Source organism: Geotrypetes seraphini, chromosome 8, assembly GCF_902459505.1.
Source record: "Geotrypetes seraphini chromosome 8, aGeoSer1.1, whole genome shotgun sequence".
In the NCBI taxonomy this organism is placed as follows: domain Eukaryota; kingdom Metazoa; phylum Chordata; class Amphibia; order Gymnophiona; family Dermophiidae; genus Geotrypetes; species Geotrypetes seraphini.
Genome location: NC_047091.1, coordinates 36279656 through 36304575, shown reverse-complemented (window position 1 = coordinate 36304575; position 24920 = coordinate 36279656). Strand labels below are relative to the sequence as shown.

Below are 24920 nucleotides of genomic sequence, written 5' to 3'. Positions count from 1 at the left end.
GACACGTCTCGTACCGCTCAGCACATCACATGACTCTCTCCAGATAGCTTGTAATGATCTAGAGAAGTCAATGGCTCTGAGTGTTGTAGGTTTTTTAGGAGTTGTCTTTTGTACGTTTTACTTAAAGGAAGGTGGGAAGAGTTAACCACAGGGATTGGAAAGTGACCTGTTTCTGTGCAGTCTTCATGGTGGTGAGAGGGGCAAAAAGATTTTTCGGACCTGTGATTCTGTCCCATGTAAAGTAAGTTTGAATTGATTCAAATGCTTAAGCTCTTGCTATCAGACTTCTCGTACCTAGTAAGTAGAGGACCAGTAAGGCTAAGATCTTTCCTGTGACATTGGCCATGATAGCTCTAAGATTAAGGGGGGAAATCCAGAGACTAGAAGCTAAAATCAGCGGGTTGGTATGACTGGCAGCAGATTCCTGATTGAGTTTGCTTTATGAGATGGGACACCAGTTTCAGCAAAAGTCACTCTGTTGAAGCTTTAAAGTGGGAAAAAAACCCAAAAAACAAAACACTGGAGCTCTGAGACCTTTAAAGGGTTGAGGTTAAACAGGCAGGATCTGGGGCGAAGGGGGCGGGGCTTCCCATCAAAAGCCTGAATTGAAGCCTGAAAGTTTGAATTGGAGTCTCGGTGCAGTGAGGGGAGATGAAAGCCTTCCTTCCCCTTCACTGTGCTGGGTTCTGGAACACGTGATGGCCCTCTGAGCCCCTTAATGGAGCTGAGAGAGGGCTGAAGAGAGCCCGAGTTAAAAGTGGGCTGGGCTTCCTGCCGAAGAAGCAGGCAGGGAGCAGGATCCGGTGCAGTGACGGGAGATAAGAACATAAGAAATGCCTCTACTGGGTCAGACCTGAGGTCCATCGTGCCCAGCAGTCCGCTCACGCGGCGGCCCAACAGGTCCAGGACCTGTGCAGTAATCCTCTATCTATACCCCTCTATTCCCTTTTCCAGCAGAAAGTTGTCCAATTCCCTCTTGAACCCCAGTACCGTACTCTGCCCTATCATGCCCTCTGGAAGTGCATTCCAGGTGTCCACCACACGCTGGGTAAAGAAGAACTTCCTAGCATTCGTTCTGAATCTGTCCCCTTTCAACTTTTCTGAATGCCCTCTTGTTCTTTTATTTTTTGAAAGTGTGAAGAATCTGTCCCTCTCTACTCTCTCTATGCCCTTCATGATCTTGTAAGTCTCTATCATATCCCCTCTAAGTTTTCTCTTCTCCAGGGAAAAAAGTCCCAGTTTTTTCAATCTCTCAGCGTATGAAAGGTTTTCCATCCCTTTTATCAGACGTGTCGCTCTCCTCTGAACCCTCTCGAGTATCGCCATATCCTTCTTAAGGTACGGCGACCAATATTGGACGCAGTACTCCAGATGCGGACGCACCATTGCTCGATACAATGGCAAGATAACTTCTTTCGTTCTGGTTGTAATACCCTTTTTGATGTTGCCTAGCATTCTATTTGCCTTCTTAGCAGCCGCTGCGCACTGTGCCGACGGCTTCATTGTCAAGTCCACCATCACCCCCAGGTCCCTTTCTTGGGTACTCTCATTTAAAAACATCCCTCCCATCGTATAGTTGTACCTCGGGTTTCTGTTTCCCACATGTAATACTTTACATTTCTCAACATTGAACTTCATCTGCCATCTCATTGCCCATTCCCCTAGTTTGTTCAAGTCCCTTTGCAGTTTTTCACAGTCTTCTTTAGTCCGAGCTCTACTAAATAGTTTAGTGTCATCTGCAAATTTTATTATCTCACACTTCGTCCCTGTTTCCAGATCATTTATGAATACATTAAATAGCAGCGGCCCTAGTACTGAGCCCTGCGGGACCCCACTCGTGACCTTCCTCCAGTCCGAGTAGTGGCCCTTCACTCCCACCCTCTGTCTCCTACCCGCCAACCAGCTTCTGATCCATCTATGTACATCTCCTTCCACCCCATGGTTCTTCAGTTTCCGGAGTAGGCGTTCATGGGGCACCTTGTCAAAGGCTTTTTGGAAATCAAGATATATGATGTGTATGGGGTCTCTATTGTCCATCCGTTTGTTAATTCCTTCGAAGAAGTGCAATAAGTTAGTTAGGCAAGATCTTCCCTTGCAGAAACCGTGTTGGCTGGTTATCAGAAGTTTGTTTCTTTCAAAATGTTCATCAATTTTTTCTTTTATCAGTGTTTCTGCCATTTTCCCCGGTACCGAGGTCAGACTCACCGGTCTGTAATTTCCTGGGTCACCTTTTGATCCCTTTTTAAAGATGGGCGTAACATTGGCTATCTTCCAGTCCTCCGGGATCACGCCTGTTTTCAGGGATAGATTGCAAATTTGCTGCAGTAGTTCCGCTATCTCCTCCTTTAATTCCTTCAGAACCCTTGGATGGATTCCGTCCGGACCCGGGGATTTGTCTGTTTTTAATTTATCTATCTGCCTGTGTACATCTTCAAGGCTCACTTCCATGGTTGTTAATTTTTCTGCCTGATTTCCATTGAAGAATTGTTCAGGTTCCGGAATGCTGGATGTGTCTTCGTTTGTAAATACAGATGAAAAGAACGCGTTAAGTCTTTCTGCCACTTCTTTCTCCTCCTTCACCACTCCCTTCTTGTCACCATCGTCCAGCGGTCCCACATCCTCCCTAGCCGGTTGCTTTCCTTTAACATATCTAAAGAATGGTTTGAAATTTTTTGCTTCCCTGGCTAGCCTCTCTTCATACTCTCTTTTGGCTTTCGAACCACTCGGTGACATTCTTTTTGATACTTCCTGTTCTCTTTCCAGTTCCCCTCAGTTTTGTCCTTTTTCCATTTCCTGAATGAATTTTTCTTATTGCCTATCGCTTCCTTCACTGTTTTGGTTATCCACGTCGCGTCCTTTATTCGACTCTTTTTGCACCCCTTTCTGAATCTGGGGATATATAGATTTTGCGCCTCGCTCACCGTGTTCTTGAGAAAAGACCAGGCAAGTTCTACCTTTTGCCATTTTTTTGAAGTGTTCCTAAGTTTCTTCCTTACCATTTCCCTCATTGCTTCGTAGTTTCCTTTCCTGAAGTTTAAAGTTGTCGCTATGGTTCTCTTTCCTTTCGGTATTCCTACCTCAACCTTGAACTTGATCACATTATGATCGCTGTTTCCCAACGGTCCCACTACCTCTACTTCTTTAGCAGGTCCCCTTAACCCATTTAGGATTAGATCCAGAGTGGCATTTCCTCTCGTCGGTTCTCTGACAAGCTGCTCCATGAAACAATCTTGTATAACCTCTAAGATTTCTGTCTCCCTAGTGCAATTTGAGCTTCCAAGACTCCAGTCTATTCCGGGGTAGTTGAAGTCTCCCATAATAACCGCGTTACCGCTTTTGGATTCTCGCTTCATCTCGGCTTCCATTTCTTCATCAATATCTCCTGATTGCCCGGGCGGACGATAGTATAAGCCCATCTTTATTTCAGGCCCTTTCCTTCCAGGTATTTTAACCCATAGCGATTCTAGCTTGTTGGTCGTTTCTGCTGTGTCCATTTTTGTCGATTGTATGCTTTCTTTTATGTAGAGGGCTATTCCACCTCCTTTTTGTCCTGACCTGTCCTGGCGATAGAGCTTGTACCCCGGCAGTGCTGTATCCCATTTGTTTTCTTCATTCCACCATGTTTCAGAGACTCCAATGATGTCTATGTCCTCTGCATTGGCCATGGCTTCTAATTCCCCCATTTTGTTTCTTAGGCTCCTTGCATTAGTATATATGCAATTTAGATCCTTGTATATCCTTGTCTTTATTTCCTTTCCCTGTGCTTCGATCTTTAGTTTCTTCTCTGTTGTTACAATCCTTATAACCTCCTCTTCTGGGTTTGTCAACTCCTGTGATTTGTCCATTGTTTCTTCCCAGCCTTTTTTCCCCTCGGTATCTTCACGGGATACCGTCTTCCGAATCATCGACACTTGGTCGACTGTCGGCTTTCCCCTTCTTCTTAGTTTAAAGCCTGTTCTATTCCTCTCTTGACGTTGTTCGCTAGAAGTCTTGATCCCGCCGCGCTCAGATGTAGTCCATCTCTCCTGTAGAGCTTGCTCTTGCCCCAGAACGTTGTCCAGTTCCTCACGAAGTGGAATCCTTCTTCCTCACACCATTTCCTCATCCACGCATTTATTGATTGTAGTTCCTCCTGTCTTTTCACATCTGCCCTCGGTACCGGTAGGATCTCTGAGAACGCTATCTTCTGAGTCCTCATCTTCAGCTTCCTTCCCAGAATCTTGAACTGTTCTATCAGCGTGCTTCTCCTGTAGTCTTTCCTGCTGACATCGTTCGTCCCGATGTGGATCATTACTGTGGTCTCCTCCGTCTCCGCTCCTTCCAATTTTGTCCACGATGTCCTTGGTTCTTGCTCCTGGAAGGCAGGTCACCAGTCGATCCTCTCTCCCTCCTGCTATGTGGCTGTCCACATGTCTCAGGATCGAGATGATGTAGCCTTCCTTCCCCTTCACTGTGCTGGATTCTGGAACACGCGGTTACCCTCTGAGCCCCTTAATGGAGCTGAGAGAGGGCTGAAGACATGTGTGAAACTTCCCATATCAGGAAGGGGACAGTGTATTAGAGCAAACATTTTAAACTCAAAGGCTGACACGGGCCAAATAAACAAGGTTTAAGTTTATGTAGGCCGCAAAAAAGCAAAAACGTCATTTTTCATAGAAACTTAGGTTTATTTTGAAAACTACAGTATAAAAAAAGAACAAGAGCAATGATATAATTAATCTAAACTAAACTAAACCTTAGGTTTATATACCGCACCATCTCCGTAGACGCAGAGCTTGGCACGGTTTACAGGAATTAGGATGAGAAAGGAACTCCAGTGGAGGGTTTAAGGATTAGGTCTAGGAGGGTGTGGATGGGTGGGAGAGACCTAAGAGGGGGGGGGAAGTGTTACATTTTTGAGAATAGCCAGGTTTTTAGGTGTTTACGGAAAAGTTGGAGGGAGCTTGAGGTTCGGAGCGGGGAGGTAAGGTTATTCCAGAGCTCAGTGATTCTAAAGGGGAGGGATGACCCTAGTTTGCCTGCATGAGAAATACCTTTTGTGGAAGGGAAAGATAGTTTAAGAGTTTGGGAGGGTCTGGAGGAGGTAGGAGTTGTGGAGTTCCAGGATAGAGGAATAACGGCAGGAAGGATGCCATGTAGGATCTTGAAGGCTAGGCACACACATTTGAAGTGGATCCTGGGGATTACTGGGAGCCAATGAAGCTTAGACAGGAGTGGCGAGACGTGATCAAATTTGCTTTTTGCGAAAATAAGCTTAGCTGCGGCGTTCTGAATCCGCTGAAGTCTATGGAGGCTTTTCTTGGTTAGGCTGAGGTAGATAAAGTTGCAATAGTCCAATCTGGAAAGGATGATGGATTGTACTAGGACTGCAAAGTGTTTTTGATGAAAGTAGGGTCTGACTTTCCTTAACATATGAAGGCTGAAGAAGCATTTTTTTACCAAGGAATGGAGATGGCCGTTGAAGAATAGAGAAGAGTTCAAGGTGACACCCAGAACTTTGCTTGAAAACTCGAGCTGTAGTGAGGAGCCGGAGGACAATGGGATGGAGGAGGGTAAATGGTCTAATTTTGGGCTGAGCCATAGAGTTTTGTTTTGGACTTGTTCAGTTTCATTTGTACTGTGAGTGCCCAGGATTGGAGGTTCGTTATGCATGAGGATATGTTCGTAGAGAGGTTAGTGAGGTTCGAGTCGGTCTCAAGGAGGACGAGGATATCATCAGCGTAAGTGTAAAGTGTTTCAAGGGGGGGTAGTTGGAGGAGTTTCAGGGAGGACATGTAAATGTTAAAAAGGATTGGAGAGAGGGGTGAGCCTTGCAGGACACCACAAGTCGGGATCCAGGGGGAGGATGAGGTGCCGCTCATGTTAACCGTGTAAGAGCGGGAGCGTAAGAATTTGGAGAACCAGTCTAGAACTGTGGAGCTAATGCCTATTTCGGAGAGTTGGAAAATTAGAATATCGTGGTGGACAACGTCAAAAGCTGCAGAGAGGTCAAATTGTAGAAGAACAGCAATCTTGTTACGAGAATGCAGTTGGTGAACCTTAGAGATTAGTAAGGCCAATAGGGATTCGGTGCAGAAGTTGGATCTGAAGCCATATTGGTAAGGTAGGAGAATAGAGAATCTTTCTAAGTAGGAAGAGAGCTGGGTACATATGATAGACTCAAGTAACTTGGTGAGGAGAGGGATATTTGCTATTGGATGATAGCTGGATGGTATGGAGGGGTCTAGGTCTGCTTTTTTCAGTAGTGGGGTCAGAGCAATGTGACCCATTTCAGTAGAGAATAGGCCCGATAGCAGGGCAGAATTTATGAGTTTTGTAAGAGATGCGATGGCCTGTGTGGCCTGTGTGGGAATTAATGTTTTCTTCCTGACACTTGGCATCTCTTCTCTGCTACTATTTTTCTTATTTTGGGAGAAATCTTGTCCACAGTGATTACTTTTAAAAGTGCATTCACAAGTAGCTCTGAACATGTAGCAGGTTTTATCTGTGTGTTCTGAAAAAAGATATAGACAATACTTGGACTGGAAGAGCTTCACCATTGGGTGCCGCAGGGCTCAGTGCTTGGACCTGTGCTCTTCAACATCTTTATAAATGATCTGGACATTGGTACGATGAGTGAGGTGATTAAATTTGCGAACGATACGAAGTTATTCAGAGTACTGAAGACACAGGGGGATTGCGAAGATCTGCAACATGACATAATCATGCTCGAGGATTGGGCATCAACATGGCAGATGAGGTTCAACGTGAATAAGTGTAAAGTGATGCATGTAAGTAACAAAAATCTCTTACACGAATACAGGATATCCGGTGCGGTACTTGGAGAGACCTCCCAGGAAAGAGACTTGGGAGTTATGATCGACAAATCGATGAAACCGTCCGTGCAATGTGCAGCAACGGTGAAAAGGGCAAATTGGGATCACGAACAGATCGGAGAAGGTTATCATGCCGCTGTAACGAGCCATGGTACACCCCTCACCTGGAGTACTGCATCCAGCACTGGTCACCATACATGAAGAAGGACACGGTACTACTCGAAAGGGTCCAGAGAAGAGCAACTAAAATGGTTAAGGGGCTGGAGGAGTTGCCGTACAGTGAGAGATTGAAGAAACTGGGCCTCTTCTCCCTTGAAAAGAGAGAGACTGAGAGGGGACATGATCGAAACATTCAAGATAATGAAGGGAATAGGCTTAATAGATAAAGGTTGTTCACCCTCTCCAAGGTAGAGAGAATGAGAGGGCACTCTCTAAAGTTAAAAGGGGACAGATTCCGTACAAACGTAAGGAAGTTCTTCTTCACCCAGAGAGTGGTAGAAAACTGGAACGCTCTTCCGGAGGCTGTCTTAGGGGGAAACACCCTCCAGGGATTCAAGACAAAGTTAGACAAGTTCCTGCTGAACCAGAACGTAAGCAGGTAGGACTAATCTCAGTTAGGGTGCTGGTCTTTGACCAGAGGGCCGCCGTGTGAGGGGACTGGTCTGACCCAATAGCAGCAATTCTTATGTCCCAAGTGAATGTCGGTAATTCTGGATAGGAGACTTATTTCCTTTCATAAGTGTAAATAACTGCTCGCACCAATAAGTACTTCCAAACATAGAAATAATTTCATACACAAATTTTGGAGTATTTTCAAACCTGTCTGGCAAATATTTGTAAAATTCAAGCAAGCCAACTTCACTGTATTTTGGGGAAGGGAAATTGATTGGGGAGCACTCTGAGAGGGGAATTAATTAGGGGTGCATTGGGCTTGTCATATGTGGAGTGATTGACATTTAGCCAGCCCCTTTAAAAAGTAGCTTGGAGCATTGTACTATTTGGCCTGATATTCCTGGTCAAGAAAAATAATGTCAGCATTTTGCTGCTGTTATTTTTCCAGGAATAATGTAGCTTGCAGTTTAACCACAAGTAGCATTAATCAATTTACATACTTATGAAGTGTTTGCATGCTTTGGATCTCTTTACTGTGTAACTCACATACCTTAGATTAGTGGTTTTCAACCCAACCTTCAGGCATACCCAATCAATTTGGTTTTTAGAACATAAGAATTGCCGCTGCTGGGTCAGACCAGTGGTCCATCGTGCCCAGCAGTCCGCTCACATGGTGGCCCTTTGATCAAAGACCAGTTTCCTAACTGAGACTAGCTTTGCCTGCGTACATTCTGGTTCAGCGGGAACTTATCTAACTTTATCTTGAATCCCTGGAGGGTGTTTTCACCTGTAACTGCTTCCGGAAGAGCGTTCCAGTTTTCTACCACTCTCTGAGTGAAGAAGAACTTCCTTATGTTTGTACGGAATCGATCCCCTTTTAACTTTAGAGAGTGCCCTCTCATTCTCTCTACCTTGGAGAGGGTGAACAACCTATCTCTATCTACTAAGTCTGTTCCCTTCATTATCTTGAATGTTTCTATCATGTCCCCTCTCAGTCTCTTCTTTTCAAGGGAGAAGAGGCCCAGTTTCTCTAATCTCTCACTGTACGGCAACTCTTCCAGCCCATTAACCATTTTAGTCACTCTTCTCTGGACCCTTTCGAGTAGTACCATGTCCTTCTTCAAGTACGGCGACCAGTGCTGGATGTAGTATTCCAGGTGAGGGCATACCGTGGCCCGGTACAGCTGCATGATAACCTTCTCCGATCTATTCGTGATCCCCTTCTTAATCATTCCCATCATTTTGTTTGCCCTTTTTGCCACCGCCACACATTACGCGGATGGCTTCATTGACTTGTCGACCAGTACTCCCAAGTCTCTTTCCTGGGGGGTCTCTCCAAGTACTGCACCAGACATCCTGTATTCGTGTATAAGATTTTTGTTACCTACATACATCACCTTACACTTATCCACGTTAAACCTCATTTGTCATGTTGCGGCCCATTTCTCGAGTGTGTTTATGTCACGTTCCAGGTCTTTGCAATCCTCCTGCATCTTCACTACTCTGAATAACTTCGTATCGTCTGCAAATTTAATTGCCTCACTCGTCATACCAATTTCCAGGTCGTTTATAAATATGTTAAAGAGCATGGGTCCAAGCTCCAAACCCTGTGGCACTCCACTCATGACACTTTTCCAGTCCGAGTATTATCTATTTATCCCCCCACTCTCTGTTTCCTATTCACCAACCAGTTTTAATACACATGAGTATTTCACCCTCGATTCCATGGCACGCAGTTTTTCAAAGTAGTCATTCATGCAGGAACTTGTCAAACGCCTTCTGAAAATCCAGATACAATGTCGACTGGCTCACTCTTGTCTATCTGCCTGTTTACTTCCTCGAAGAAGTGCAGCAAGTTCATCAAGCAAGATCTCCCCTTGCTGAAGTTTCAAGTTTCAAGTTTATTAAGATTTGTTATCTACGCAATATCATATATTTCAATGCGTATAACAATTTTTTTTTTTTTTTTTTTGAAAGAGGACAAAACAAGACATAGTATACAGATTATATACATTCTAATACAAACCGGTACAAAAGGCAAGGGGATGAACTACAATCTTTAAAGAAAGAAAAGAAACATTTAGGGAAGAACGCATATGGTGGGAGCACATAAGAAGAAAATAAAATAAAGGATAATTTGGCGACCTACTCGTAAGATTGATTAAGGTCTAAAGGTTTAGTAATTGGTAAGTTATGCTGTCTATGTTTTGAATGCGTCCTTATACAGATAGTTTTTTAAGGAGCGCTTGAATTTTTCTAAGGAAGGTTCATTACGTAGGTAAATTGTTCCAAAGCTGGGGTGCTATGACCGAGAAGATGGTAGATCTCCTGATCCCTATTATTTTTAGAGAAGGAATAGTTAATAAATGTTGTTGTGTTGATCTGAGTGCCTCATCAGATTGTGTCCATCAAGGTGATCAATGATGCGGTCCTTTATCAGCGCCTCTACCATCTTTCCCGGTACCAAGGTCAGACTCACCGGTCTGTAGTTTCCCGGATCTCCCCTCGAACCTTTCTTGAAGATCAGCGTGACATTCACCACTTTCTAGTCTTCTGGAATTCTTCCCAATTTGATTGACAGATTGGCTATTAGTTGAAGCAGTTCAGCTATAGCCCCTTTTAGGATATCCACAAAGAATATACTTTAGGGAGATTCACATACAGTGGAGGCTGTGCATGCAGATGTATCTTATGTATATTGTGACTGGGTAAGACCGGGACTGGAGTAGCCCAAGCCCTGACCTGGGTCATCCAAGGCTCAGCCGAGCAGTTGAATGAGGCATGGAGGGGTAGAGGGGTGTCTGCAAAAAATAAAAAGGTCCAGTACAGGTGTTTAAGGTGAATTTTAAGATGACTTTATTTTCTAGTCTTATATTGTAGTGCAATTCCAAAACATACAAAACAAAAACTCTGATTGGTGGCTAACAACCTGTTAGCCCACCGTGCTTTATTCACTACTAAAGTTCAAGCAAAACACAAAAATAACTTTTCAATTTCAAGTCCTGGAAACTGCAACCTGCTTGCAGTAGTTGGACAGGTTCCCCACAGTTCTCCTGTGATTATGAAAATTCAGAAAAACCAGTGATTCTTAACTCTTCTGTTATTCTTAATTACATCAGAAGCAGTAATTCTTAACTCTTCTGGTATTCTTAATTCAATCAGAGGCAGTAATTCTTAGTTTTGTGAGACAACACCACCTTATCAGAAACATCATTTCTACTTTCCCCAAACTCTGCTCTGTAATCATGCTCTCAAATAAGCATGACTCCTCGGGTTCCATTTCAACATCACTTATAAGCATTTTGTCTGGCATTTCTGAATGAAATTCATTATTACCTTCAGAAGAATAATTAGAAGTTTCAGTCCTGAGGTTTTCTCCTTGCTCTCTGTGGGGAATGCTTCTGTCTCCTGAATCCTGGTTAGCACAGGTCTGCTTCTCTCCAAGGATTCAGGTATCCTGTAAGCTTGTAGCTTCCTCTGCCTCCCTTGGCCTAGAGAACACACTCTTTTCTCTTGCATGGGCTAATTGCCCCTCAAAACACCTGTAGTCCTCTGGTGCTTTGCTAATGAGCCTAGACCAGTGTTCTTCAACCTTTTTACACCCGTGGACCGGCAGAAATAAAAGAATTATTTTGTGGACCGGCAAACTACTAGGACTAAAATTTAAAAACCCCGTTTACGCCCCATCTCCGCGAGCTCGGTCCCCGCAAACCATCTGATCCCATCTGCACAAGCCGCAATTATATATTGAACGTATTTTATTAAAGTATAAAAAGAAACAATATTCTGAACAATTGTGATTTTATAAATACAAATATACAGAGCACGGACCAGCAAAACCCCTGTCTCCCCTCCCCTTCACATATATCCCCTCTACTATCAAGAAAACTGAACAAGCCAAGTTATTATAGAATGCTACATAGAAATATCATGCTAACAGAATACTGCAGTCCCCAGTTATGTCTCTAGCAGGATATATATTTCAAATGTGATATATTCTAATGACAAAATAGAAATAAAATTATTTTTTCTACCTTTTGTTGTCTCTGGTTTCTGCTTTCATCTTCTTTCCACTCTTCCTTCCAGCATCTGCCCGTTCCATCCAATGTCTGCCCTCTCCCCCTTCCATATGTATCTGACTTCTTTCTATGCCCCTCTTCCCTGTCCATCCAGCCTGTTCCTCCTCTCTCCTTTTTACATCATTCATTCCAGCTTCACTGCCTTCTTCATTTTTATCTCTCCTACACCAGATCTAGCATCTTTATCCCTCTCTCATTTCTCTGCTGACCCCCTTTCCAGCATCAATGTCTCTCTACTTTCTCATTCCTCTCTCTCCCCTTTCCCTCATCTGATCTCTCCATTCCACCCTGACCCCCTTCCCCTCCTGTAATCTCCCTGCCAGCTGTTTCCTTCTTTTTTTCTTTCTCCCTTCCCTCCTTCCTTTTTTTCCTTCTCCCTTCCCTCCTCCCTCTATCCAACATTAACTCTCTTCCCATCCCTTTCCCTCCTCCCCTCCCAGCAGCATCTCTCCTTCTTCTCCCTTCCCTCCTCCCTCTATCCAACATTAACTCTCTTCCCATCCCTTTCCCCCTCCCCTTCCAGCAGCATCTCTCCTTCTTTTCCCTTCCCTCCTCCCTCTATCCAACATTAACTCTCTTCCCATCCCTTTCCCTCCTCCCCTTCCAGCAGCATCTCTCCTTCTTCTCCCTTCCCTCCTCCCTCTATCCAACATTAACTCTCTTCTCTTCCCATCCCTTTCCCTCCTCCCCTCCCAGCAGCATCTCTCCTTCTAACTCTCTCCAAGTCCAGTAACAGCTCTCCCTTTATCCAGCAGCTTCCCTGCCTCCTACAGTGGCTTCCTCTCCTTCCAGCAGCTCTCAGTACTTGCCTGCAGGAAGTTGCCGGTAAATCACTGCCCTGGCAAGTAGGAGAGCTGGTGGGAGGGGAGACAGCCACAGTGAAGGCTCCCCAGGATCTTGCTCGCACACGCTGACCATCTCCCTCTACCTGCACCTGAATCTGCAGCTCTCTCCGCGGCCCTCTTCAGCAACTCGGCAGGGGCGGCAATCAAGGCAGGCTGCCGATGTCGGGACCTTCACTCTCTGAGTCCCGCCTATTTTGTTTCAACTTCCTGTTTCCGAACAGGTGAGGCTCAGAGAGGGAAGGCCCCGACGTCGGCAGCCTATCTTAATCGCCTGAGGCTGGGAGGAACATTAATGAGCAGGAACTGCAGTCGGCAGGAAATTTAACTGCCGACTTGATCTCGCGGCCCTGTGCGGACCGGCAGAAATTTTCTGCAGACCGACACCGGTCCGCGGACCGGTGGTTGAAGAACTGTGGCCTAGAAAGTTTCCCTGCTCATTAAACCTACCCTCAGCAGAGCTGATTTCAGGAGTTAATCCCTTTGTAGGTTTTGCTATCATCTGCCTGGTGCATGCTGGTCCTTGTAGTTCTTTGCTTTTAGCATTCCCTACCTTAGAACTAGGCAAGTATAATCTGGCCGTTTTAGGTTGCCTTTCACTGGGTATAAATTCTGCAGGGCAGTTTCCCTAATCTGTTTGCTTCTAAGGATAGGTTTAGGGATAGTTTTAGAGCACTGCAGGGTTTCTTCCATTGTGGATATCCTGAAATGACTGGTTGGGTAGGCCCCAAGTACAGTGATACCTTGGAATCCAAACTTAATCCGTTCCAGAACCCCGTTCTTCAAGTTCCATGACAATTTTCCCCTTTAAAATAATAGAAACTGGATTACCGTATTTTTACGCATATAACGCGCGCGCTATACAAGATTTTACAAACCACGGAATAACCATGCACGTAATATCCGTGAGCGCATTATACATTTTTTAACATTGCTGATACCACATTTGGCGACAACCATACGGCAGAGACGGCATTTGCCGCCCCGATAATGGCACCCCTGCCGTATGGGTAATTTTGGCCTTTCCCAGTCCCCGCCGGTGGAACTAAGGGCGCTTCCTGGACCCCTCAACGCCATGTTGGAACAAAGAATATGTATACAAAAGAGCTCTCGAGTTAGTGAGTATGAATTCAGCAACAAGAACACAAATCACATGTTCATTCTCCTAAACTATAAAATTTATTCTAGATCAAACGAAGTATCGAGGACACAATAATCTAAATAGTTAATTTAAGTTGTAAATAAAAAAAGTTTACTGTTTTATTCAGTCATCATCATCACAGTCATCTGAATATTTGAATCCATCAAAATCCAAATATTCATCATCGTCATTAAATAAAGTCAGCATGGCCTGCAGACGATCCTCGTTTATTTCCGAAGTGATATAGTCATCGTCGTCATCATCATCGCTGATATCCGTGTCGTTACCTTCTTCCGCTGCATGATTAGTGTCATAAAGAATGCCTGCTTTTCTAAATCCGTTTCGAATAGTATCAGGTGTTATTTTATCCCATGCTGAAGCCACCCATTTGCAGACTTCTGTGAAAGTTGCCCGCTTCAGCCGCCCCGTGGGTGTGTACTCGTGCGTGCCGCTCTGCATCCACTCCTCCCAATCCCTTCTAACAAAAGTCTTGAATGGATGATTCACTGCGATGTCTAGTGGCTGCAGCTTACATGTCAGACCTCCAGGTATCACAGCGATGTGGGCAGCATTAGAATTAATGTAGGCCTGAACATTTTTTTCTTTGTGGGTAGCCATGGCATCAAAAATTAACAAGGAATTTTTTGAAAAAAATCCACCCTGTCTTGCCCTAAAGCATTTATCATCCCACAATCTCATTACGTCGCAGTCCATCCATCCTTTCTTGTTGCAGTGCACAACCACACTGGTGGGCAGTTTTTCACGGGGCATAGTGACCCTTTTGAAAATGATCATGGGCTTTAACTTAACCCCGCTAGCTGAGCAACCAAGAACTACTGTAAAACACGCTCTTTCATGCCCAGTTGTGGTGATGGCAACAGATTTAGTACCTATGGGGGCTACGGTTCTTGTCGCTGGAATGTCGAATGCTATTGGAATTTCATCCATGTTGATGACATCCTTTGCAGTGATGCCAAGTTCAGAAATTTCTTTGGCGACAAAGCCACGGAAATCGATCAATTTTTGCTGCCAATTATCCGGAAGTCGCTGGCCAACATTTGTTCTCATTCGAACCGATAGTCCGTTCCTTTTCATAAATTTCGAGATCCATGTGAAGCCTGCTTTGAAGCAGGGTATTCCTCTTCCATTGGCAAGTAGTTTTGCCTTCATCTGAATTGCAACGGTAGAGACTGATTGATTTTGCTCACTTCTCCCCAGAATCCACTGCTTCAAGTCATCCTCCAGCTGAGGCCATTTTGGTTTGGCCCCACAACGTGCCCGTTTTAGCGGATTACATCTCTCCAGTTCCTTCTTATCTTTTCTCCATTCACGCACCGTTGCTTCTCCAACATTGAACTCTCTCGCTGCGAATGTAAGCATGCGCAGTATACGCATGGGCGCGCTATAACGAAATTTTTTTACATAAATACTTTGTTCCCGCGCGCTATACGAGTGAACGCATTATACACGTATGCGCGTTATATGCGTAAAAATACGGTAATCCGTTCCTTGGTCCCACAAACTCAGATTTTCAAATGATTTTAACAGGAAATACAATGGATTTTCTTTTGTAATTCTTTATTTATAACACTTTCAAATATTAACCAAGTATAATATTTGAATAAAAATGTAAAATAATAAAATATAAATATAAAAACCTGTATTTACCATTAAAACAGAATGATGATGTGGAAGCTGGAGGAGGAGGCAGGAGATTATTGCTTGGAAGGCGAGTCACCTTCCATGTTAGCATCAGGTAGTTCAGGTGTCTGCATTCTGTTTCTTTTTATGCAGTTTGCCAAGGTACCACTTGTAGAGGGCTTGGGGGGTCACTGGTCTCCAAACTACTAGGAATCATTTTTGTTAAAGATCTCAACTACCATGACCAAATTAGCTCACAGACTAAAAACTGTTTCTACAAACTCCGTCTAATTCATTCCATAACTTCTGTTCTAGAACCTGCTTCTATCCAAACTCTAATCCATTCACTGATCATCTCACACATTGGGTTTCTGCTCAAGAGGAGGCGGTAGCATCTAGGGCAGCCGGCGGTTTAGCACACGGTATTATGCGTGTTAAACCGCTACCGCACCTTCGTAAAAGGAGCCCATAGACTACTGCAATTAATTATACCATGGAATAACTCAAACTGAAATCCATTGATTGCAACTGATTCAAAATACCGCGATTAAACTCATCTATAAAGCCAAAAAAATATGACCACGTCACCCTGCTTCTTTGAGAATCACATTGGTTACCAGTCTCACACAGAACAACCTATAAAATATTCCTACTTGTCTTCAAAATTAGGATCTCCCACTCACCTGCCGTCTTAGACAAATATCTTATCTCACACACCACTCCTAGGGCCCTTAGATCCTCCGATCAGAACTTACTGAAAGTTCCCTCAATCAAAGACCTATATTATACTAGAAACACCATCTTTTCCGCAACTGACCCTTCCCTCTGGAATGCAATGCCACCGCATCTTCGCTATGAAAATTCCTTAAGCAAGTTTAAAACTTAACCTCAAAACATTTCTATTCAAAGATGCATGCCAAAATTGCAGTTAAAAATCCTGATTAAGGAAAAATAAAAGCAAATAAATAGAGAACTGCTTTTAAGAAGCAACCCCACCCCCACCCCCCTTTTTCCTCCTGTTTTATCCTCTCCTTCCCTTCCTTTTATTTTTATTTTCTTAATGTAATTAAAATTCCCCCTCCCCCCTCTCTTGTATCTGAATCTGTCTAAATTTTGTCCTTATCTTGGTCCTAACCTGCCCTATTTTTATTTCTATTTTATTTTTTTTAGATATTTTAAACTTTTAATATTGTAAACCGGCCACATACCTGTGATGGTCAGTATACCAAACTATAAATATACTTGAAACTTGAACCAGCGTTCCAAAGTGGTCTGATGATGGTGACCTTTTTGAACTTTTCTAAAATGTTCAATGATGTTATCATTGAACAAGTTAACACACCTGTTAACAAGGGCTTTATGAGGGTACCACTTCTTAATGACTGCCTATGTTTTTGACCACATGCTGAGCAGATCCTTGTTCTCTGGAGACAAGCAGGGGATATGCAGGTACACTTGTAGCTGAAGTCCGCTGACAAAGCCAATGTACCAGTGCTCTCCCCTAGCTAAGTAAGCTATAAGCTTACTGGGCATGTGCGGGAGTCAGTACTCCCAACACCCCTCCCCTTGGAATGCCAAGTTTTTGTTTTTTTAACCACTTCTGACAGGACACAGCTCTCCCCTGTCCTCTCCTCAATTTCTTCACAAAAAAACAAACAAACACAAAACAACAGAAGAGAAAGAGGAAATAATTATTATAAGATAGAGAATAGCTAGTAGGTGAGTCTTCCCAAATAGTAAAAAAAAAGAAAAAAAGATTGAACTGAGGAGCCTACTTCACGGGACAGCTCCTTTTTCAGTTGTCAAACTTTCGTTTCAGCGCTGGTTTTTTTGAAGCAGCAGGCGCTAGGACCACAAAGACAATTTTTCTCTCTTCACTCCTCAAGCTACAACGGACAGTGCCTCGCAGTTAATGGGTGCCGGAACTTCACCGCAAGCAAGTCAGCCGCCACTAGCTCCCACCCCCTAAGGCCCTGTTTCGGCACTGCAAGGGGAGGAAAGCTAACGTATGCTGATGCCGTTGGAAACAAAAAAAGCAGCAATATCTCCCATCAATCTAAACCGCCATCTAATGAGTTCCCAACCAATTCCTTTGGGAATAGAATCTCTTTATCCAACCCAAACTAAACACCCCTACTGTCCATATCATCAACATTAATTAACCAACATCATGCAATCATCAAAACAATAAATACACCTCCACTTATAGGCATATGATGCTACTCTCCATCCGAAGAAACTTGACTCAGCTCATGTAACATCTTTTGTAATCTAGAATATATTGTAATTCTTATTCTCCACCAGTTGTAAATTGACTCAGTTGCTATGTAACATCTCCTGTGATATTGAATGTACTGTAATTCTTCACTATTACCTGTAATTAATACTTCTCCTGTAATGTAATTCTACTGGAAATGCCCAGATATCTTCTTTATTGTAATCCGTGGCTATGTTACATCTGCTGCGATATTGAATGTATTGTAACTCTTCACTGTTACTTGTAATCTACTCTTCTCCTGTAATGTAATTCTACTGGAAATGCCCAGATATCATCTTTATTGTAATCCGCCTAGAACCGCAAGGCACAGGCGGAATAGAAATCCCTAATGTAATGTAATGTAATATCGTCAGGGGAAACGAAAAAGAAGTTCTCGACACAGGACAGAAATCTAACACTGTCTCCTCTTCCAAAGTCTACTTTATCCCGGAGCTCTTCCTCAAAAGCAGCAGCGGTGGGGTCATGTGATGCAGCTTGCCTAAACAGACTCGTGTAAGGAGCGCTCCTATCCCACCTGCCTAGATCAGCGAATTTACCTGTCTTTTCGCATCCCCTTAGGCACAATTTTGCTCCGGTGCAAGGGACAAGCCTCTGTGTGCTTCTGGGTATGCCTATAAAATCGGCATGGAGCTCTAAGGACAAACCCTCCTCTACACCTTCCAAGATGGCAGCCAACCATGCCACATTTACCATTCCGGCTGGAGATTGGATCATTGACATCACTAAATCAGAATCGGCTTACCTAGCAGACCGGCTGAACAAGATCCAATCGGCAGTGGCTGAGATGAACGAAAAGTTTGACTCACATAGCCAGAGGTTAGCGGAGGTGGAGCAGCGAGTGTTCGATCAGGAGGACACATGCACGAGCCTGGCAGCGCAGATGTCGGAGCTCCAGAAGCAATCTTCAGACCTTGCTGACAGATTGGAGGAGTATGAAAACCGCAGCAGATGCAACAACCTCCGGATAGTGGGGTTGCCGGAACAGGTGACAAAAAAGGAACTGTATAAGATCTTCAGTCAGTGGCTTCCTGAACAATTGGGCCAGGCAGCTGGTGAGGCGCGCTTTACCTGCGAGCGGGCTCATCGCATAGGTGCACAACAATCAGGAGAGGGGTGAGCGCGCACTGCCACTGCTCTCTATGTAAACTGGAGAGAGAAGGAACAACTCCTAAAAGCATTTCGGAAGACAGGAGCCCTGGAGTATGAAGGCTCTAAAGTATTAGGCTTTATTGATTATTCCACAAGAGTGGCGGTGCAGCGCAAAGTGATGTCTCCGTTCTGCACCTCCCTGCACAACAAGGGCATTCAATTCGCCCTGGTATACCCTGCAAAACTGAGAGTCTGGCATGAAGGCAGAACTGTCAACTTGGCCACAGCGAATGAAGCCCGAGTTTTTCTGGCACGTCTCCCCACCTGATTTCAGCACCCTGCTCTGGTGGAACGCCTGGCTTCCTGTCATGGTGGACCCGGAGATCAGTCGATTGCCGGCGGTTTCTTTTTCCCCGTTGTTGTCTGGGGGGGACCCTGTTGGAGTCCCCCAAGGCTCAATTCTTTCTCCCCTTCTTTTTAACATATTCCTAGCTCCACTACTCACCCTGGCCCAATCTATAGGTTTCATCGTATTCACTTATGCCAATGATATCCAATTACTTCATCCCATAAATCCTATATCCCCTGACGAAATAATAGAAATTAATCAAAAACTCAACAAAATCATCCTTTGGCTTTGGCATAATAAACTATCACTGAACATTCTTAAAACTACTAGTGTTCTTTTCTCGCTTTCCCCAGATGACCATCTATGTGTACCCATCGGTATTGACTCCTCCCCAATTCAAATGTTAAACTCCTTGGAGTCACTCTAGACAGGGATCTTACCTTTCATCAACAAGTTAGTGCAGTTATGCAGAAATGTTTTCAAAAGCTTAAGCTATTTCCTCTTTTCTTGATCACTCCTCCATTAATATCTTGATTCACTCTCTAGTAATTTCAACCATTCATTACTGTAATGCCCTCTATCAAGGCATAACACAGAAGGAGATCCGCTGTTTACAATTATTGCAAAACGCTGCTATTAAATTAATCTATCATCAAAAAATTTGATCATGTCACCCCTCTCCTCCGTAAAGCACATTGGCTACCCGTTTCTTATCGTCTTTCCTATAAAATACTCCTCACTTTCAAAACAAAAAACTCTAATCAACCGGCGTTCATAGACAAATTTTTGATCCCATACTCATCATCAAGGATCCTCCGATCAAATAATCAAAATTTACTCTCTATACTGTCAATACGGGAATTGTTTCACGACATTACTTGCAAATCCATCTTCTCAGTTACCGCCTCCTCTTTGTAGAATGCCCTTCCACTAGACATTCGATTGGAGAACTCCCTCGGAAAATTTAAAACCAAACTTAAAACTTTCCTCTTTAAAAATGCTTTCACTCTTTAGCATCAGCCTCCACCTTTTAACTCCCTGATTCATAAGTAGCTTTGAAACAGCTAACACTTCTTCGGAAGTGATCCCCTTCCTAATGTCTTTACCACTCCTCATTTACCGTCCTTTTTTATTAATTTTACTTCAATGTAATTTAAACAACCTCTCCCTCCCTTACTTTCCTTCCGTTTCATGTACGTTAATCTGAATTTGTCCAATATTTTTAATATTTGATAAATTATTGTTTTTATTTACTTATTTTAATTGTTTCCTATAATTTTTTATAATGTACACCATCTAGACATGTATTTTTATAGACGGTATATCAAAAATAAAGATACTTGAAACTTGATGTTGTCATCCCGAGAGAGCCTGCGCTTTACTTGCAGCATTGGAGCTTTCTGGGGAAGGCCTCTGGTTTGCTCGCCGGACCACCGGGGGGCCCCTGCTGGTGTGCTGGAGGCTCCACATCCGGCAGGGTCATCAGTGGCTCGCCTGCTGGAGACTCTGCTTGCTGGGCGCTGGCAGCGGGGCTCCACATTCTTTCTGGAGCTCCTTTCTGCCTGCTTGCAGCGTCTCGACTCCACTGGACTCTTGGGGCTACCTGTTAGTGTTTGGCACCAGGTTTGGCTCAGACTAGCAGCTCACTAACTGGCTTTTGAATCCGTGAGGGATTGCCTTGCTTGTTGGTTACTGGTGGGGTATTCCCGGGCCTATTGCCCTTCCTCTGGGGTTGGAGACGCAACTTGCCAGTAGTTTGCATGTGTCAACCTGACATGAAACTTTCCGGTGGAGACCCTTGGCATGCTTGGCTGAGATCTGCTAGCGGATCGGGGGTGTGGTATACGGTAGGGTCCTTGGATGTCTGACTAGCCTTTGACCTTTAACTGCTGCCGGCTGGGACTGGTTGATGTGCCTAGTTTGTGTTACTCTGTTTTTGTTGTTATGTGCCTAAGGGGATAAGCCCTTAGGATCCTTTTGGTGAGGATAGGGAGGTTTGTTTGTTTATGGGATTGTATTTACCGGGTGTTTGTTTATGGGATTGTATGCTAGAGGGGTGAGCATGCTTTTGGGGAGGGGGAGGGTTGGGGATCGGTGTGGTGTTTATTGGTGTGTTTGGATTACTAGTTGGTGCCTAGTTTGTGTTACTCTGTTTTTGTTGTTATGTGCCTAAGGGGATAAGCACTTAGGATCCTTTTGGTGAGGATAGGGAGGTTTGTTTGTTTATGGGATTGTATTTACCGGGTGTTTGTTTATGGGATTGTATGCTAGAGGGGTGAGCATGCTTTTGGGGAGGGGGAGGGTTGGGGATCGGTGTGGTGTTTATTGGTGTGTTTGGATGATGCCAGTGGGGGAGAGGGGAGGGTGGGGGTGGGTGGAGGTACCATTGACATTGCAGTTGGGCAACCTTTTATTGGCAGCCCCAGAGCTTAGCTGGGAGGCTCCACTCATGCTGCACATCTATAGCCTTATTTGTTTCAGGTGTTGGATGATTGCTGACCTTGCACACTCTGGACTTTAAGCGTGCTTTGGCCTATTACATCGACAGGACAAAGCCTCATAGAACATCTCCCCAACTGTTCATTTCATTTGATCCAAACAAGTTGGGGCATCCTATTTCCAAGAGAACGATTTCCAACTGGCTGGCTGCCTGTATCTCGTTCTGTTATGCTCAGACTGGACTGGCACTGGAGAGTTGTGTCACAGCCCACAAAATTAGAGCTATGGCAGCTTCTGTTGCTTTCCTTAGATCTACTCCCATTGTGATGGGCACTTCGACCAATCTGTATTACAAAATTTATTCTCTTAAAAGCCAACACTCCCACCATCCCATTCTTGTTAGCTTGTCCTGGGATAAAGCACAGTTACTTACCGTAACAGGTGTTATTCATGGACAGCAGGCAGATATTCTCACAACCCACCCACCTCACCGGGTTGGCTTCTTAGCTGGTTTATCTTAACGAAGGACCACGCGCCTATGTCAGGTGCACGGTGTGGGCTATTGCAAACTTTCTAAAAGACTTAAAGTTACGATGCACTTTTAAATTGATCCGTAATAGGGCTCCGTCAGTGATGTCACCCATCAGTGAAAATATCTGTCTGCTCAATCCTATCTCCCTTATTATTTAATGTATTTTTGGTGCTGCTGTTAACCCTTAGTCATTCAATTGGGTTTATACCATTTGCTTATGCAGAAGACATACAACTTTTGTATCCTTTAGATTCTAGCTCAGTTGTAGAAATTACAGCAGTCAATGAGAAACTATAAAAAATATCCAAATGGTTACATGACAATAAGCCGGCGCTTAACACATCTAAAACAGAGATTATGCTATTTCCATGCAGGGAGGGTCAGAAATTAGGAGCCGACATAACCATAAACAAAACTACACTTAAGGCAGTTACTAAGGTAAAGATACTTGGGGTCATATTGGACCAAAAACTTAGCTACCATGATCAAATAAGCTCACTTGTGAGAATATGTTTTTATAGGTTAAGGTTGATCAGATCATTTTCCGCATTTCTTGATGAATCATCGCTGAGTATTCTAATACATTCATTAGTCATATCAAAGATTGACTACTGCACCTTAAAAGAAATACGTAGACTGCAAATTCTTCAAAATACCGAAATAAAAATAATCACTAAAAGGAAAAAATTTGATCACGTAACTCCCCTTTTAAAAGAAAAGCATTGGTTACCTTTAAACCACAAAATTACATATAAAATAGCATTACTCACACATAAAATACTAATAAACAAAGCTCCGGCACTCTTAGAAAGATTTCTAATTCCTTATACTCCCACAAAATCTTTAAGATCCGAAGAAAAATCTTTACTAGTAGTCCCTTCGCTAAAATTCATTTATTCAAGGAAGGATATGATTTTTTTCTGTTACAGCCCCTTAAATTTGGAACTCACTCCCAATCAATATAAGAGAAGAAAAATTACTTAGTAAGTTTAAAAGTCTTCTAAAAAGCTGGCTTTTTAAGGACGCTTCTAACTGAATCATTTAAATTCTATTTCATTAGGATATTTTACAGTGGACTAGTAGCGCTGGTAAGCAAAAAATTAAGTGGGTAACGTTTCTTAACCTCTTGTTTTATTGCCTGCCCCTTTTTATTTGTTTATGAATTGTATTAAATCCTTCAATTTTTTCCCCTCCCTTTTTCACATGTGTTGTTTTGTCAGAATAGTACTAATTGTCTTGTTTTGTTTGTTTTTTAAATCTATTTTTAACTAAATGTAAATCGCATTGGATTTGGATTTTGCGATCAAATCAAATATTTTAAATAAACTTGAAACTTGAAACATACGGTAAGTAACTGTGCTTTATAGCTCAGATTAAACTAAAGTTGTGGCAAGTATATTTTCTTAGCAAATTAACTTCCATACATCAGAGTCAACTAGCCACTTTTGAGAAACAATGGAAATGCTTTGTATCATGGTATGAATCTGATTCTTCTTCTTGACTTTTTCTGATTCTGTTTTGGTCCTGCCTCCTGCATTTGTAGCATTGTAGTGTTGAGACTTATGTGACTAGCAAACATATGGCTGCTAGTCACATAAGTGTATGCTACTACTAGGCACTGTATTTTGCATTTTTATAGTATCCTTGAATTGGGGGGAGATGGGTTTTTGTTTTCTTTTTGGATTGTAAAACTTTTAAAATTCCTTTAATACAAAAGAACTCCTCAATACAAAATTTTAATTTTGTTTTTCATCAGCCAAATAAAAAGTAAACCTGCTTTTATGTTTTGGATCAGTGTCTTTAACCTAGCTTCAGTTCCATGTCATGGGCAGATGACAAGATATCAAGAATTTTCTGGTACAGTGCAGACAGAATACAGGGTTCCTTTAATAATGGCAAGTTTTCCAGATCCTAAGGCATCAAAGTGTCTCCACACCATCATACTACCCACTACCATGTTTAATCGCTGGTATGTTTTTACTGTAAAATGATGTATTTGCTTTACACAAGGCACAATGGGACCTGTTTTGCTCAGAGTTCCACTTTTGAGAACACAAAACTTTATTCCAAAAGGCTTAGAGATCATCCAGATATATTTTGCAGACATGTTCAGCACTGATGTTACTCTTGGATAGCAGCAGCTTCTGCCTTGCTACTTTCCCATGAATTCCATTTTTGCCCAGTCTCTTTATTGTTAAGGAGTCACGAACATTGCCTTTACAGTAGGTAAGGCTAAAGAGGCCTGCGTTGCTTGGATGTTCTTCTGGGGAGTTTTCTGACTTCCCAAGTGAGTTGTCACGGTGATTTTGGAGTAATTTGGGCAGGTCAGTTACTCCTGTGAAGAACACTGTTACATTAAATTGGTGATTTGTATTCCGCCATTACCTTGCGGTTCAAGGCGGAATACAGAAGAGGATTTCAGGACATGTCCAGAGGTGTTACAGAGTAGAGCGGGTTGCTTCAGAGGATTGAAATTTTTCATACGGTGTTAATTAGTCTTCATGAATTTCTTGAATAGCAGGGTTTTTATTTCTTTCCTGAAAGTTTTGTAGTCTGGGGTCGCGATTATTAGATTGGAGAGTTGGTGGTCTAGTTTTGCTGCCTGTGTGGCTAGAAAGCCATTGTACATTTTTTTCCGTTTGATGTCTCTGATTGGAGGGTATGTGAATGGTGTCTGGGTTCTCCTGTATCTGGTTGTGGTAGTTTGGATTAGGCAGTTGTTCAAGTAGGCTTGGCTGTCACCATTTATGGATTTAAATAATAGACAGTAGAATTTAAATAGTATTCTTGCTTGAATTGGGAGCCAGTGTGAGTCGAGGTATCCCTCGGTGATGTGGTTGTGTTTTCTTAGTGAATAGATTAGTCTCAGGGCTGTGTTTTGTACTGTGTAGTTGTTTTATCATTGTTGCGGGGCAGGGGAGATAGAGGATGTTGCAGTAGTCAAGGAGACCTAGGACTAGGGACTGGACCATGAGCTAGAATTGTTTTCTGTCGAAGAATTTTTGAACTTGCTTTAGGTTTCTCATGACCGCGAAATATTTCTGGATTGTTATGTTGATTTGTTGTTGCATGGTGCAGCATCTGTCTATCATCATTCCCAGAA

General features: G+C 43.2%; 1 protein-coding gene across 3 annotated transcripts in view; it reads left to right on the top strand.

Moving 5' to 3' along the window:
* Positions 1-24920, top strand: part of PPP1R37 (protein phosphatase 1 regulatory subunit 37) — a 712503-nt gene that overhangs the window by 459662 nt on the left and 227921 nt on the right. The gene's annotated exons all lie outside the window — the stretch shown is intronic.